This window comes from Pseudoliparis swirei, chromosome 14, assembly GCF_029220125.1.
Source record: "Pseudoliparis swirei isolate HS2019 ecotype Mariana Trench chromosome 14, NWPU_hadal_v1, whole genome shotgun sequence".
In the NCBI taxonomy this organism is placed as follows: domain Eukaryota; kingdom Metazoa; phylum Chordata; class Actinopteri; order Perciformes; family Liparidae; genus Pseudoliparis; species Pseudoliparis swirei.
Genome location: NC_079401.1, coordinates 6,680,145 through 6,698,034, shown reverse-complemented (window position 1 = coordinate 6,698,034; position 17,890 = coordinate 6,680,145). Strand labels below are relative to the sequence as shown.

Sequence of the window (17,890 nt, the reverse complement as noted above, 5' to 3'; positions counted from 1 at the left end):
GATCTCGACACATTGCTAATTGGTGCGCCGACGAGGGTGTGGCAGTGAGTTGAACGCGAGAGAAGAGGGGAGAGGAGTTCATTTAAAAGACATCCGTATGTTCACCGTCTTTGTTTTGCAGGAGGTCATCTCTCCGCCAAAGGAACTACAACCCGCATCCCTCATTTTGACACCAGTTCCATGTTTTAGGAAGCTTCACGGCTCGGAGGACGGATTCTCCTCCGTGGACATCAGAGAGAGCGGACGAGGGGCGAGGATCAGGGAAACTTTGGGGGGTGGGGGGATGTTGATGGGAGCCTGGCACCGGCCGGGTGGACGGAGGTTCTGCAGGAGCGGCGTGTTCACAGAGAGTTTCTCTGTGGCTCTTTATCTGTGGTTCTGGCAGCACTTCAATGGACGCCTTATCGCCATAATGGGCACAGGGAGGTGGAGGGGGGGGGGGGGGGGACACGACGAGAGAACACGCTCAGCACGTGGAGCGGGCACGCGGCGCCGCGCACGCCCTATCTCTCCGGCACGTTTAAAAAAAAAACTTTTCTTGTTTTCGTCTCTTTGCTTTCACTACCTTCTCGTATCTTCCCCCCGGCAGAACTTTGAAAAGGCTTTTTCAAGGGAAGATTTAACCCGACGTCCTCCACTTCCTGGGCTCGACATCCGAGAGGGACAATGTCAAGAGTCACTTTAGAGGGGACTTCCTTCCAGCTGGTCTTGTTGACGGGTCAGTGACGGAGGACGGACTTGGGTGGTCCAGGAGAGACACTGAAGGCCATTGGGCGAAGGGGGGAAAGCAAAAAGGGTTCGAGGAAAAAGAAAGACTGCACATGTTGAGAGAGTGTAAAGTTGAGACGGGGACAAAACGTGAGGGCAAAGAACTCCGAGGAAGGAAGGAGGAAGTGAGTGGGTGAAGAAGAGTCCGGGCCAATGTAAACTGTTATGCTCCGGTCCCATTAAAGCACCCTGATGAGTCCATGCGACGGCCTCGCAGTGTACAACAATCACAGGCCTTTGTAAACAACCCAAACAGAGAATATTTTCAATTGTGTGCAGTTGTATGTGCTGGAGGATGAATGGTTCCCATGAGGAAGAGGAGCCAGGCCTCTGACCTCTGAGGTTTTTTGGGGGATTCTTGCACCAACTGGGAACATTGAGTGTGAATCCCGCGTCCCCTCCCTAAATCACTCCAGGCTGTTTGTTACGGTCTGTGGTGACTGGTGAGGAGGACCCAAACGCAGCAGGAGTTTCACGAAAAACGGAGTTTATTCTCAGTACAGGAACACGGACAACACCAATAAGACGATCCGATACCAGACAAACAGATTAAATACACAGGGGAACGAGACACAGGTGGAGACAATCAGGGCGTGGCTGGAAACAATCAGGAAAGAAACAGACAAGCACAGGGAGGGAAGAGCAGGGAAACAGGAAACGAGATGGGGACTTCAACATAAAACAGGAAACACACAGATCCTAACACTGTTGTTGCGAATAACAACCCGGCTCGGTCAGTTTGGCCCCGCGTCTTGAAATAAGTTTGAGTTGAGAGAAACGTTGAGTCTTCCTCAGAAGACCGCCAGGACGTTGGAGGGAAAAAACAGAGTCCAGGAGCAACCCAGCAGGCGCTGGTTGTTTACCCCCGTGGTAAACAAATCCCCCCCCCCCCATCTGGAGGAGAGGAAGGCAACACGGGAGGGTCGTGTCCACTTGTGCAGCTACATCTGACTTAGAGATAATGATTATGGCAAATAATTGTTCAACCACAGTAAACATTAACTGGAGCATGCCCGCTGCGTAAAGGTCACACCACTTCCTGCACCGGCAGAGGTCATACATCGAGTTTAAAGACTCAACTCCAGCGAGCCGGGCTTTTATTTTGAAAGTTGTGCTGGTTTGTCTCAAAGGATCACCGCACGACGATTAGATGGAAATCGAGTGATCGTCACGCGGCGGTTTGAGACGGCCGACTGAGAAAGTGTGAAAGATCCCGCCCCCGTCGACTCGCTCTCGTCTCCCGAAGGCCGCTTTGACAAATAACGGCAGTCAGCAAACTGCGGGGGTTTGAAAGTCAAACAGGAAGAAAAAAAGCAGCTCGTGCTTCTCGTTCTGGTCTCCTCCGGCCCTCGGTCTTGTTTGTCTTAGCGACTTGGCCCGCGGCCTCGGCCCTTAAGTCCGGAAGATACTCGACGACCCAAATCTGTCGTGACGTCAGCGAAGACGGCGATTTGACGTCGGTCGACTTTCGTGAGAAAAAAAACAAACTACTTGAGCTTTTTCCCGGATAAGAGGGAGGGGACGTTCTCTCTTCCGGAGGAGTGACGGCGAATCGCCGCGACGGCTCGTGAGTAACGGGAGCGAGATTTCCCAATTTTCTTTCTTGGGTCTAAAATCTGCCCGCTTGCTGCTTTCGAACTCCGCGACGACTCGCCAGCGGCATTCCGAGACCAGGAACGCAACAACAACCCTTTTCCCAGTCAGCCCCTGCAATCACAATTCCACTGCAATCAGTGTTTGTTGCACAAGTTTTTTTTCTTCTTCTTCTTCTTCTTTTTTCGCCCCGACATCTGAAAGTCTTGGCGCGCGCTCCGTATTTCCACTCGTGCGATCTGTTTTCATTAAGCTCACGTCTCCCTGAAGGGAAAAAGACAGCGTCCTCTCGGTTGCCAGAGCGCACTAATCTGTGTCAAATATGAGAGAGAGACCGAGGCAACGCTTTGTTGCTGGCGTGGACGAGAGGAGTCGCCGAATTAAGTTGTTTTGGTTTGATCCCACTTAAAAGAGAGCGGAGAGAGACGAGAGACAACAATTCCCTGCCATGCAATTACCCACTAAGCGCGTATATAAAGACTTAAAAGACATACAATATGCAGTAAAGGACGACAGACATCTAAATCTAAATATATACATATTTTTTTTGGGGGGGGGGGAAATCTGAGTGTGTGTGAGTCCCAAACTCCCCTGTCCTGTCACAGCGGCCCTGCGGTGTGTCCTGCCGGTCCTGTTATCTCACCTCTCTCCCATCTGGCTATTGTGTCGCCAATCTCCTCTTCTCTCCCTCTCTCTCTTTACCTCCGCATGTCTCTCACCCACAAGTCCCTCAGGTTCTTAGTCGGCTCGTACTTGAAGGTCTTTGGTCCCGTTGGAAAAACAAGCTGGGAGCAACACTGAAGCTAAACATGCGTCCTCTGTTTTGGTTGCCGTCATGTTTCTCCGCGTCCACATTGCCATATATGGCGGCCTCTGCGGCAACAGGCCGGCAAGAAAGGACACATATGGGGAACTCTGTCTGCACAGTTTACCTCTTAAGGCGTATATTTTTAAAATCTTTTTTGGGGTCTCAGTGCAACCGGCAATGCTAAAACACGAGCACGTTTTATTCCGATTATGCGTGTTCGCCATGAAAAAAAAAACCTGTCCATTTGAGTCCTGGACTTGACCTTATTTATCTGGCCTAAACACCCACAGTGTGTCACCTGATTGACCAACCACTGCAGCCTCTCACACCTCACCCTGTGTGTGTGTACGGGGGACTGTGGGGGTTGTGCTGTGTGCTGATACACACGCTTTACACTTTGCTTTGGCCGAGGGCACATAGCTCAGCATCCATCATATACGGCTTGGCTGGCGTCCCTGTAGCTGTCTGATTCTCTCTCTCTCTGTGTGTGTGTGTGTGTGTGTGTGTGAAAATGGCAAACATCACCGTCGCTTCTTTTAGTCGTGCACTGATTGAAGATGAAAAACAGAGCCACTTAATCACATCCATATTTACTCATGTCAAGGAGGTATCCCTTCAACGACACACTACGTGAGTGTTTCTTCCAGCATCCCCACCGGTCCACCTTAAGAGATGTGCGCACGCAGTTCCTCCTTCTGGCCTGCTGGTGTCAGCGTTGCCCCATGGGAGAGGGCCCTCCATGCAGGCCCTGGAGCCAAGAGGAGGGTCTTGTTTTTAAGGAGGTTCATTACGGTTGAGAAGCTTATTCTGAGCATGAAACTCAGTGCTGAGTCGGTCTCAGCGTGGAGGCATCATGTGTGTGTGTGTGTGTGTAGGCCGTTCCAGATGTCTCTGCTTGCATATGTTCACGCATTGCATGCATTGCGTGAACATTTGTTTGTGTACATGCGCTCTACTGTCCCACGGGCGTGAGGGCCGGCTGTGTCGTGGCGCAGGCTGACACCGGGAAAGCAGCTTACGGCTCCGGGCCTGCCACCAACAGGGCTTTATCGGCCCAGAGGATTACTGCGATTTCATCAGGATTCGGGCCTGCTCGCAGCGACACAAACACACACACACACTAACACACACATGCTTGGTATGCACACATGCTTAGAGAAAGTGCAAGTCGTGAATAATAAACAAATATGTGAACGATAGAGACGCTTTGGTCCAGACTGTTTCTGTTTACGGCCGTTTGTAGTAAAAGGACGGCTGGACGTGGTGGCGCTCGTGGGCTCTGTGTGCAGGCCAAACGGCAACAGTTGCTATGGCCTTGCGTGTATGTATAGATTTACTGTGTGTGAGCGTGCAGGAGGAGGTCAAAGGTGAGCCCGAGTAAGAGGTACAGCGTCACTGGGTTTGTAGATCCAGGTCAGCAGGAGAACTTCAGACGTCTTTGCATCTTTGTGCTCGGAGCTCTCCGTCGGGCTCGAGGCGGCGACATCCGACGCATTCCACTCGGCTAATGCCACGTGGGAAAGAGGAAAACACGCTTACGACCGACATAATGCAACTCTAAAAATACAGATGCTCCTTTGACTTCCTTGTACTATTCTTCAGGGTCGAATGTACACATCTGGATGGGGTGCAGGGACACAATTACATGTCCTCTCCTTCCTGTAACAGTCATTTTATTGTGTATTTCTGATGATTTATCTTTCCGTCCTCCCTTCTCTCCGCATGTTTTCATTTCATACTTTCTCTCGTGCGTCACAACGTCATATCAGGTGTGGCGCGTTGACGTAACGATGAACTTTATTTTGAAGTACGCCGTTTTTTTTAACCGTACATTTCTTTAGCGCGAGTCACTCTTCTCTTCTCCGCTCGACGCTCTGGTATGCTTTCCATCCCGGATATTTAGTCATGCATGTTTCTGCTTCTTGCATCAAATCCGTCCAGCTTGTCGGAGAGCGGGTGGATCCCTCCCAAGTGAACACACACACGTGTGTGTGTGTGAGCGCGGTCGGGGCCTAAAAGCAGGGGGAACGGGCCAGGAAAGTGTGAATTGATACACACACACACACTCCCAGAATGTCTTCTATTACACACACACACTGGGTCCTACGTATAACATGTCATCGGTCACTAAACGGCTCGCGAGTGGTTCAAGTCACACGGCCGGCTGACGTGTGACTTCTTCTTCCGACCGATTGGAAACGGGGGGGGGGTCCCACTGGATTCCACACAGACCCCCACCCCCCAATTCCATAAAAATATTGAACTCATTCCCTTCTCTTTGCTTTAAGTTTACTTAAGCTTGACTTGTGCCCCTGAGTGGTTCATGTCTGAATGGGCCTGCCTGTCTGTGTCTGCCTGCCTGTCTGTCTGTGCCTGTCTGCCTGCCTGTCTGTCTGTCTACCTGTCTGCGGTCTTGACCGTCACGATGAGCGAACGCGACTAGACGGTCGTGATCGAGCTCGCGCTTACTTCATTTCCCAGGTAGAACATTCTGGAGTAACCATGTGGCAGGAAAAAAAACAAAACAGTGAATGCCTGGAGGGGTCTGGTGGTATAGTCGTCTGTGAATATCTGTCTATGTTTATGGACTTGTGTGTGTATTTATGTCTGCGTCTGTGTTTGTGTCTGGGTCTGTTTGTGTGTGTGTGTTTGGCTCCCAGGTGTGAGCATGTCACCTCGCTGCATGTCTGCTCTCTGATGTTGTGATCGGTCCCTCGTGATCTGAACCTCAGATATTTACATATTCTTCCAAAACTACTCGGTCGGTTTCAAAGTCTCCGCAGCCGGCATCAAACCGCTCACCAGATGTAAACTTCAAAATCCATTGGACATTTGTCCGTGTTATCGAAGCTTTTAATCTCCGTCAACAAGCTAAAAGTGTCCGGTAGAATCTCATCTCGTGATATGAGTGAGAACACAGCCACGGGACCTCCGTCTATTAATACCTGCTGAAAGACGATCGCTTTGTAATCAGGGGTTTTTATCCCGGGGATTTCCCGCCTTTTTAATCTCATCCCATCGGCTCACACGACATCATCTCTCCGTCTTTAAAAGGCGATTGTTGCGTCGTTTGGCTTCGAGGCCCCGGAGCGCTGCAGCGAGCCCCGCTCATCCAGCGTTATGAATCCCTCATTGAATGACACATGAATGGAGAACACGTCGGCATTTAAAGCGTCCAAATTACACAGCGCGCCCGTCTCGCTTCGCCGGATCGATGCCGAGCTGCGGAGGTTTGACTCCTCATTGTTGGGCGGCTTCGACGCCAAGCAACAAAGCTTTTTAGTTTTTTTCTCCCTTTTACAATAAAAAGGAGTGGGTGCTCTTTGGCTTGATTATAGGCGCGGCGGCGCGGCGCTGGAGTGGCAGACTGCAAAGCAAACACGCCGCGGTCCTCCCGTCTTTTGTGTGGAGCATCTCCCTCAGATGCTTTGGCTGGTTACAATGGGTGATGGAAACGGAAGACCACAGGCTCTGCCTTCATGTCAGGAGTTGGCACGCCGAACCCACTGCAATCATTTACAATTTCCTCCGGCAGCTCGGGACACGTCTGGTAACCAAACAAACCTCCAGATCCTTATTTACAGAACGTCATTATGTCTTATCTGACTCCGAGCCAAATGTACGCTCAGTGGAGAACAATCTACGCCGAGCGTTTAAATAAACCGTCCTCTCTGAAAAGCCCTCCTCTCTCTGCACCTCTAAGCTCTCCTCCTCTCCTCCCTCGTTTCATCGTCTCGGGCTCGTCCGCGAGAGAGACGATGGCCTCATTTTGACGGTGAGGCCTTTTGTCTTCTTCTTCTTCTCCTCGTGTGTGAGTCGGACCACACAAGGACTGCAGAGCAGCAGCAAAACGTGTGCATCCCTCCTTACCCCCCCCCCCTTTTACCTGCCCATATAATCATCGCTTAAATCACCGGCCTCTGACAGCTCGTCACCCCACAGCTTAGATAGAGGAAATACCTCCGGGACTTACATATCCTTGAAGGTGTGTGAGTATGTGTGTGCGGGCGTCTGAGGGGGGAAACTGATCGCATTAAGTACCTGTCTCATTGGGGATCTTGGGGGGAGAGGGCGTGGCCAGACACACACACACACACACACACACACACACACAGGCTCTATTGTGCATTGTTTTCTCCAGCATGGGTGTGACGGCTGCAGGAGTCTTGGCACGTGGCGGGCGGCTCATTTCACACAGCGACTTGTCAAAATGTGCACGGGATCCAAAACTAACAGCTAGCGGGGCGTCCGCCACCTGTTACACGACGAGGTCGGCGAAGGGTCAGGCGCGCGCGAAGCGACGTTTTGTTGAGGTTTTCGGGGGCCGACGGCGAGGCGGATGACAAATGGCCGCCGGCCTCGCTGCGGAGGAAAGTGCTGACGGCCAGAAAGAAAAAAAACCCCGATCCCGGCTCCCAGGACTCTTCTCGCTTCTTCTGGAGCTTTTATCCCTAATACGCGATGGAATCTCCTCCGTTGTCGTGGCGACGGCCGTTTTTGTGCTCTTTCCATGGCGAACACTGATCCCCGCCGCCGACCGAAGACCACGTGACATGCTCGAGAGACACCAGGCCCTCCCCTCCTACTCACAAAGCCGCAATTGTTAAACGCAACCAGCGTTTATAAGCGTAAACGCTTTTTCAACCCTCTCGGATTTGGATCACTTCCGCGTCTCGGCAGTCGAGTCTCGCAGCGACGACACGCGGCACTCCCACTTTCCCCACGCACGGTGCATGTTATCTGGCATCTGGAAAGCGGCACTGTGCCCATTTATTGTCGGGCACCGTCCCGGTAGCTAAACCGGCGACGACATCGGGCGACTCGTGCCAGAGCGGGCGATGACCGGCGCATCCCGTCCTCGCGGGCCAAAGCCGGCCCCGGTTCTGCTAGGTTGGAACTGGCTGCAGCTTTCCGAAGCTGGAGCACATTTGGCCCTCCGGTGCACAGAGGATTTCCCTTCAGCGATCAATTTAATATCCTATTATGATACAGCGTGGCTGGAATGTGGCCTTGTATATAATACACCTACACAGCCATGTTGACTTTGCTCATTTCCACATGAGTCAGGATCATTTGAATAGGGGCAACGGGCGGGTTGAATATATATTTATAGTGTGTGTGTGTGTGTGTGTGTGTGTGTGTCGATGCTGAAGGCCGTGCGACCGTAAATCATACGATCCACTGCGATGTGTTCAAGCTGAAAAAACAAGGGTTCGGCGTGTAGCGTGTACTCAGGCGCGAGGCAGTATGACTTTAGTATGTTCACTGCCTACAAGCCCTAACCAGAACCTGCATCCGGAGTCTGGATTGGACATAATTAGAACCGTACGGCTATTCTAAAAAGCACCAAAAACCAGTATTATTGTTTGAACTTGTAAAAATATCTTAAAGGACAGGGCGAATTGCGTTTCTGAGAAAGCAACCGCGAAAGAAGCACTTTAAACTTCAACATAACATGTAATTAACCTGCCAGCACGGCAGAGGCTTTTACAGGAGCGCCGCGTCTCCTTATATAGGCACGATGGAAACCTGCAACGCGGTACCCCCCCCACCCCAGGACATCCAGCGTGGATAAATCGCTGTGTATTTGTCGTAAATGTCGGGTTGGCGCTGCATTTAAGTGCCCCTCGGAAGATCCGACTTCCGAGCAAAGGAGTCTCACGTCGTGTTTTCTCTCCAAGTGCACTTGGTTTGAAGAGAGTTCAGAGAGGGACACGATCATCGGACTGACGCCTCACTTATTTATTTGCCATAAATTGGGGTTTCTGAGTGACGCGTGAGGAAAATAAAACCTAATTGTTCACAGAGAATACAGAAGAAAGATGTAATAATGATGCATCATCGCTCCGGTCACTTGCTGAGTGAGGTGTGATGTGTATTATGTCTAATCACTTCAACGTGCTGCGGTCACACAGCATTATGACGCTAAATTCTCCTGATGTTTCCGCATACCTCTCGTCCTACGTCCACTTCATTCACGGATTACATTCTCTATGGAAAGAAACACTTTTTTTCCACTTCAACTTGCATTATGTATTTTTTTTAATATATTTTTTTCTATTTTAACCATTTTAAAAGTGTCTCTACAGACACCGACAATGATATTCTTCAGCTTTGTGAACCTCTACACCACACCGACCATCTTCTCTCCTCCCCGCCGCACACAGCGAAACCACCGTGGACCGCTTTGTTCTGCAGCTTTTGCAGTGAAGCAGCTATGAGATGAGAGTTAAGATTGTGTGTGTGTGTGTGTGTGTGTGCGCTTTCACACGTTCAATTCTCCAGTCGCATCTTACAAGAGGGGAAACTAAATGCGTGCTGATTCAAGTCCTTGATTGGAAAAAAAGCTAGAATATTCTTGGCCTCTTCATCTTCCAGAACTGTCTGCAAACAATGTCATATGGACTCTGACCCGCTGGGAAATTCTGATGGGAGCTGTAGTTTTTTTCTACGCTCAAAGAAAAATGTGTGTAACTCGATTGAAAGTTGCAACTTCTAACAGGAAGTCCTGGTGGCTGATGTCCCGATGGCTCGGGGTCCAGAGTAGAAACCAGTTGCTTCTCATCACGTTGACGGTCAAAGTCCACCCGTTTGAGTTAATGGCCCCGAAATAAGCCGAGAGAGAGGGGGTCAGCGTAATGTAAGAGGAGACTCATGGCTTCAGGCCCTATGCGATCACTATTGCTTTAGCAGAGTGAGAACTTTCCCACCGAACCTCGGATGTGTGCGTCTAGACATATGCGTACATGCCCGTATCTCCATCCCCATGAGGGAACATTCGAGCCTCTCCATTGGGCGTCAATGCCCCGCCTCCTCCTTTTTGTCCCAACTTCCTCCTGAAGCCTGTCACCTAACCTGTGTGCGCATTCATGGGAGAGAAAACCAACCATGCGCATATGTGTGTGTTTGTGTGTGGCAGTTTCTCATATAGATAAGGGATCTTAAACTAACAGAGGAGCCTGAGAGCCGGTGAACCAATCGAAAGAGGCCAGATGAACAGATTAGACACACACACACACACACACATATGCAGACCTGCTCACACAGGCAGGTAACAGGAGCGTGAACGCACCATGTGAACATGTTTCCCCTTACACCCTCCGGTTTATTTCCTCCCCTGACACTTTGTGGCGCAACACATTTTCTACTTCCCTTTTTGATCCAATGCGTTCTCACTTTGGCCTTATTTATTCATTTAATTGAAGTGTTTTGACTTATTTTTTTACGAGCAGCATCGTCGCCAATCACGACTCGGTGATGTCAAAGTGTCAGCGAGAGCCAAAATAGATTCCAGAATAATACTATAGTGTGGTATAGTGATGCCTCGGGAGATCAAGTGTGATGAGGTTACTGTAGCCTCACCAATGCGTACCAGAGACCTGCTGTGAGCCCTAGTAGTGACTGTGTGTCGCTGCCTGGAGCAACTTCCGTCTGCACACCATCCATCACATCATGTAAGCTGCCTGTCCAAAGTGTGTGTGTGTGTGTGTGCCCTACAAAGTGTGCTTGCGAGACATGATAAAGCGAAGAGGCTGTCAGGCGCTGTGTGTTGTGTCTCCGCCGGAGAGACTCGGGTGAAGAGGGCCCGGAGCCACGCTGAGTAAGGTGAACAAAAGCACACACACCTACACACACACACACACACAGACGGTGCAGCTGATGCCGTATCTGCTGACTGCATCGCCCTGCGAGTGTGTGTGCGTGCACGTCTGACTGCTTCACTCTAGTACCTGAAAGCCTGTCACTCAGCAGCCCTGAGGCGGGTAAACAGCGCACACATCTGTCATGACTACAGTCTTGTTCCCATAGCAACCGGCTCTGTCTTTTCACGGGAGAACAATACGTCATTGTCCAATCATCGCGTCGGGTGGGGGGCAACGAGACGGATCAGCGTGAGCTGGAAGTGTTAATTACAGACTTTGCAGTACCCGTGTGGTGCCTTCAGGGAACGCACCGCGGGGAGACGAGCTCGCACCTGTTGGGGGGGGAGACCACATCGACTGTTTTCCCGCTGTCAGCGCTTCAGACAACATGGTTCCCTGTGAAGCAGAGCTTGACTGCATGTCTCGACTCAACATATATAAACTTGGGAGGACAAAAACACTGGATGCAAGTTTGTAAGAATGATACTCAAGCGCTTTATTATCTGCAGGTGCATCAGCTTATATAGACCGTGGTCACATGACACACACACCTGAAATGTATAAACAATAATTGGGAGCACAATCAGTCTCAATTAACATTCCCCCCCCTGTTTTTGTGTGTGGTTGTCTCTCAATAAAAAAAAGGGAGAGAAAATACATTGTCGAGGCGTAGCCTAAGCTTTTTGTTCGCTTCGTTAAAAACGGATCAAACTGTGGTATTCCATGTGGGCACGCAGCAGAGTAAACGCTCCTGGAATGAAACCATAACATTCTTAACTCGCGGTGGACAGTGGGGAGACCGACGAGCAGAAAACAAATGCGTCGCGTGTGATGGACCCTCGTGTCCTCGGCTCACGGTCGGACGACAGGAATGAAGAGCAGCGGTGCAGACAATGAAACGCATTTGTGACGCCCATTTGTGTCTTTTTTTCCAACTTATTCAAACAATGGCACGTGACCTCCAAATGGCTTTCTAAAGCTCAAGTCGGACTGGAATAGGTGTCGTAACATTACTTATTTGAACAATCGTGGAGTCGGTTCCAAGATGGCGCTTCCCCTTCAACGCCCCACACGCGCTGCCGATACGGGTCTCCATCCACCGACTCCGCTCCCAACACTCCGTTAAAAAGCACGCCGAGGAGTCGGCTCCCTCCAACCACAGAGTATAAAACACGGCTTTAATGAGAAGCATGTGGAGGGGGGAGACGAGAGCTTCGGCTCCTCGTTCATATGTACGCCACATCATTATCAAACCCCCGCTGGAAGGAACAATGGCCGTGTCCCGACGCAACACTTGCTTACAAAGCACATGTTGACACTGGCGCCAGAGCACAGTGGGCACCGGCTCCAGTCACACACACGCACAAATACTTTTCTTCACGCTATAAAAAGATAGTCGTTAACAGAATTTATAGTTTTTTGTGTGAATTTAACTTTTTTCCTCCCTTTAGTGGTAAGCATCCAAACCTGGAACACCATGTGATACACAACTATGTGTGATGCATACTTGTGTAAAAGCATGCACACCCACACAATACCATTATTCCCCAAAGCTTGTTTTATATTTTACTGCATTTTTATAACCTATATATATATATGTCTAATTCCAATGGGTGCCACGGTCTCTCTCTGTCACGCCTACGTGGGTCTACAGGTGCAGCTGATCACTTCAACCAGGAAATGATTTAAAGCCATGAAACCAGTGAGGGAGGGGGGTTGATATCTCACTCAACGTCCGATCTGGAGCGCCCGGGAGTGTTTGGTATTACAGGTGCACCGGGACACCCGGTGGAGTCATATGTCCACTGCTGACCCCGAATGTGTGTGTGTGTGTGTGTGTGTGTGTGTGTGTGTGTGTGTGTGTGTGTGTGTGTGTGTGTGTGTGTGTGTGTGTGTGTGTGTGTGTGTGTGTGTGCGCGCCTGAGAGTCGCATTTGCAGAGATGGGGGGGGGAAGAAGAGCCAGGCTTCAGGAATACTTATCCAGCTGCACGAGAGTATCCTTTCAACGCCGTGAGAGCGATTGTGTGTTTGTTTGTGCCCACAGTTTAACATCTGTATATTCATACCATGAATTCAGATCCCGGTATTTCCTGGCAATTCTCGTTAAATTCTCCCAATTTCCTGCTGAAATATAGCAGAGAACTTTATTGAAAGACTGTGTATATACCGTGTCAGCTGAGGAGTGAACGGGGGTCAGGAACGGGCTGCTGAGGGGTGTCCAGGTGGGTTGAAATGAAGGAATTAGGATCGATGAAAGGTGTCGTCGAAAAGGAACCACGCGGAGTGAGATTCAGGGGGGGGGGGGATGTTTCAATCGGCACCCCCCACACTCGTGGGGAGTGAGAGAAATGAGAGAAAGCGAGGACATTGGATCAGATGTAGGCGTGGCTTTAGTTCCGAAGATTAATTTGAAGGCCCTCGCGCCAGGGGCGTGTCTAGGGGGTGGCCAGGGGTGGCACGTGCTACCCCTGGAATCTGATTGGCCACCCCAGGTGCCACCCCATATGCTAAACTATGATTGGCTATCTGCCCACGGAGGCGGGAACGTTTGAATTGTGTGACTACCGAACTTTCATTTTCAACCGACAAGAAGACATCAAGAAGACATCAAGAGATTGCGGCTACTCGCTCCTGAAAGATGTGAGTAGCTAGAATTATTGATAACAGTTACACATAATGAGTCAGTGGTTTAAAAAGTTTGAACTGTAATAAGCTAAAACGTTTTTTGATTTTCACGATATGTGGTGCAGGTCTGTCATCATCGCGACTGTCGACAGTGTCGACTGACTCAGCTTGCTGCCTAGCAAACCTGTCCAGGATTCTTAGCTCCTGAAAGATGTGAGTAGACTTATTGATACACATGTGTGAATGGTTTAAAAGCTAAAACGTTTTCCCATCTTATTTTATTATTTCCTGACTCAGCTTACTAGCAAACCTGTCGTCATCATTGTTTGGTTATTGTCAACGATGCTAACGCTAACGCTAATGCTAACGCTGATGCTAACGCTAGCTAACTTAACGTTACAGTATGTAAATCTGTCTTGTATCTCTTCTAACTTTGTAACATTAGACCTGAGTAAGTTTTGCATGTCACATTCATTCATGCATTCATAATTAGGCTAAATGTATTGTGCAAGATATAGTGACATGCATCATGACATGCGACTATTACAGTATGAAAAGAAATCAGAACATTCAGGATTCTTCAAAAGAAAGAAATCCAAAACAACAGAGCAGGACAGAGCAGCAGAAGCCAGCAGTGCTAGTCAGTCTGAGGATGAGAGCCAGCTTGACTCTGCTAGGGATGTACAGCAGGAGCCTCCAGCTTCAGCTGTACACATGGGTATGTAAAATCCTGATAGTTCCAGATTTCTCTTTAGTAAGCACTTATTTGATTGCCTTGATAATATCAATGACATTGTGGTTAATTGCCAGACATTGAAACTAAAGTTGACACTAACTTCTCAATTAGTGTAGAAGTGCAATAGTCATTATTTCATTTTAGTCATCTGGGTTGCGTAACATACCACTTAGCCTACTTACAAAAAGGCTGATTTTATTATCATTCTGATGACAACGTATGTGTTTTTGTAGACTCAGACAAGGATACTGGTGATGAAGGCCCTTCATCTTCACTTGCACATCAGGGTATGTAATGTATGCATCTTTATAAAACTATCTGCTATGACTTGAGATGTTTCACTTTTGCTATACTTATAGTGGCTTATACTGAGATTCAGGGCAAAGCCCTATTTTTAACAATACAGGTGTGAAAAAGCTAAATATGACTAATTTGACATACAAATAAATTGATACAACTGTTAAAATCCTATATTACTTCAGGTGTGTCAAGTCAGCCACTCTCTGACAATGACACTGACACTGAGAACCATCCAGCAGTACCTGCAGGCCATGCAGTGACACGTGGGGATGGTGATGCAGCAGCCCTTGTGGCCCCACCTGGACCTCATGGTATGCCTTAATATTTCATATGAAATATATTGTACTTAATTCAATTCTTTCATCTGTACTAATGCCCCAATGAGCACTTCTGTCCCAACAAGTACATGACACTGATCCAATTCTCATGCTTTTGTCACTTTCAGATATTTCACAGTCAAGAGCAGCAGGTCCCTCTCAGCCTCGTTTAAAGGTTTTTCCAAGAACCCTCCAAGGTGAGAAGAGGAGGCGTTCAATCCAGTGTGGTTTAACCACAATTCCTGGCTTGAATACTCACAAAGCAAAGATTCAGCCTACTGTTACGCATGCAGACACTTCTCCCTGCCTGGCGTCAGAATCTGTTTTCTCCTCAGAATCAGGCTTTTCACACTGGAAAAAGCAACGTACAAAGATGCTGGCTTTAAGTTGCATGAGAAATCTGAGTCTCACATTAATGCCATGTTTGCTTGGAATGAGCACAAGAGGCTATTGCTTACAGATTCTTCTATCTTAGATATGATTAACAAAGAGTACAAAAAGAAAGTTGAAGAGAATCGCAGTTACATTAAAACAGTTGCAGATGTACTGCTTTTGACAGCAACACAGAATATAGCACAAAGAGGTCACCGTGAATCGGAAGAATATGACAACAAAGGGAATTTCTTAGGAATTCTAGAAATGATCGCTAAACACAATCCTATGGTAGCCCAAAAAATGAAGGACAACGCAATGCAAAATACACAAGCAATACCATACAGAATGAAATTCTGCAGTGCTTAGCAAGTATGGTGCGTGATGAGATTGTGAAGGAAGTGAAGGAGAGTGTGGTATTCTCTGTCATTGCTGATGAAACCAAAGATCTGAAAAGAAGGAGCAGCTGTCATTAGTAGTTAGGTATTACTACAACGGGGCTGTGCATGAAAGCTTTCTTGATTTCCAACATGCCCAACATCTAGATGCTAAGGGGCTCAGCGAAATGATCATCCAGTGTTTAGAAAGATATGGCCTTCAGTACAAAGAAAATCTTGTTGGACAAGGTTATGATGGGGCCTCAGTGATGAGTGGCAAACACACAGGTGTGGCAGCCAGAATTAAGACAGAGGCTAAACATGCGTTTTATGTCCACTGTAATGCGCACTGTCTGAACCTGGTCTTAGTTGACACTGTGAAGTCAGTTCCAGAGGCTGATTGCTTCTTCTCACTGCTTGAGAAGCTCTATGTGTACATGTCAGGATCTTATGTGCACCAGAAATGGCTGGATGTTCAAAAGGAGATGTATGGGGCCAGCCTAGGGAGTTACAAAAACTTAGTGACACAAGATGGGCATGTAGAGCATTGGCTTGCAGGAACTTCATGGATAGGTTACCAGCTGTGTTGTGTGTCCTTCAAAATATAAGCGAAGAAAATCATAGAGACAGATCCACTGATGCTCGAGGTTTGCTTGCACAGATTGACCTCACATTCATATCCCTCCTTGCAACCTTCCGAAAACTGTTCGGAAACACAAAGCTGCTTTCTGACCTGCTACAGTCACCCTCAGTTGATTTAGCTATGGCAGTAGACATGGTGGAGTCACTTCACGATACACTTCAGGAGTACAGGACTGAGACATTTTGTGATCAACTGTGGCATGACATAGTAGAGACAGCCAAACAGTGTAATATAGCTGTTGAGAATAGTGAGAAGAAGAGATCACAAAAGTTAGCTCCAAACTTGGTGGGTCTTATGTGACATGTACTATAGGCCTGCGGAAGGGTAATGATGACAAAGATACATTCAGACAGAGACTACTCTACCCCATCCTTGACTCCATGATTGGTGAATTGGAAAGAAGGTTCTCAAAACCTAACTGTTTTATAATGAAGGGTTTACAGGCCCTAAACCCTAAAAGCAGTACATTCCTTCAAGACAACCAAGTATTTGGCTTGGGTGAAATGTATGGTTGTGATCAAGAAGATCTTACTCATGAGCTTCACCAGGCTAGGAGAATTTTGAAAAGGAAGGCTGAGAGTGGGGCAAGAGAGTTGGCAAGCATTCTAGACTTGACTGTGTTTTTAGAACCGTACCAAGAGGTGTTTCATGAGCTCTTCAGGCTGTGCAAAATAGCTGTAGCCCTTCCAGTCAGCAGTGTTGCCTGTGAGCGGAGCTTTTCTGCTCTAAAGCTAATTAAAAACCATTTGAGGACAACAATGGTAGATAGCAGGCTAAGCCATTTAGGTGTGCTAAGCATTGAGTCAAGAAGAGCTAAGGCATTGAACATGGATGACTTTATAAAACTGTTTGCAAGCCAACACAAGAACAGGAGAATTCAACTGTTTTAAATGTATCTGGGCTGTTTTTTTTGTTGGCACTTTACTTTATACTGTGACAGTTTTTAATTGTATTTATTTTATTGGCACTTTACTTTATACTGTGACCGTTTTCAATATTGTTGGCATTATTACTTTATTTTAAGTTTGTTGGCACTTACTCTGAGAATGTGCATTTTCTTTTGTATATACAGTACTGTACAAGTTGTTAAAGAATAAAGTATGGAAGTTTTATATTACATTTGTATGGTGTCACTCTGTTGAGATTGGTAGGTCTGTTTATCTTTTAAATTAAACTTTAAACACAGGAATGTAAGACACTATAAAGTAATTAAAGTAGATATGGATAGTAGAGACAAAAATGGTAAATTAATGCTATTCCGTGCCCCCCGCCCCGATGTGCACTCGTACTTCATGCCACCCCTACATAAGTCAGTTCCCCACTTGGGCCACCCCAGTCAAAAAGGTCTGGACACGCCACTGCCTCGCGCTCTACTCTTAGCCACCTTGGTCCGTCTGTTGTTCGGGGCTGGGCAGGTTCAAGTTCAGTGGGATTTTAGAGCTTTGGGGATGAAAAAAAGGTTCCCTGCCACAAACAACAATGGCCAAGACGGTCAAGTCCGAACAAAAACATGAAAGACACGTCATAGCTCAGCGGTACTTCATCAGAGGAATCTATTTTGCAGAGTTCAAGCGATCTCTTAGTGCAATATCTGCAAACCGAATCTGAATGCAGGCAGCAACTCAATTTAAAGAAGATTGAGCAAGACTACCGAGCGGTGGCTCTTCTCTGCACTTAGCCGACATGTTACATAAGGCGACAGCTGCC

The 17,890-nt window shown here is 48.1% G+C and overlaps 1 long non-coding RNA gene across 2 annotated transcripts; it reads left to right on the top strand.

The window, feature by feature from the left end:
- The first annotated feature begins 14,017 nt into the window (after positions 1–14,017).
- On the top strand, positions 14,018–15,002 carry LOC130204443 (uncharacterized). Of its 2 annotated transcripts, XR_008833657.1 has the most exons (4): positions 14,018–14,156; positions 14,408–14,461; positions 14,657–14,785; positions 14,920–15,002. It is a non-coding gene; the product is annotated as an uncharacterized LOC130204443 (long non-coding RNA). The 2 variants fall into 2 exon arrangements; XR_008833656.1 differs by having other exon boundaries at positions 14,018–14,461.
- Positions 15,003–17,890: the final 2,888 nt, after the last annotated feature.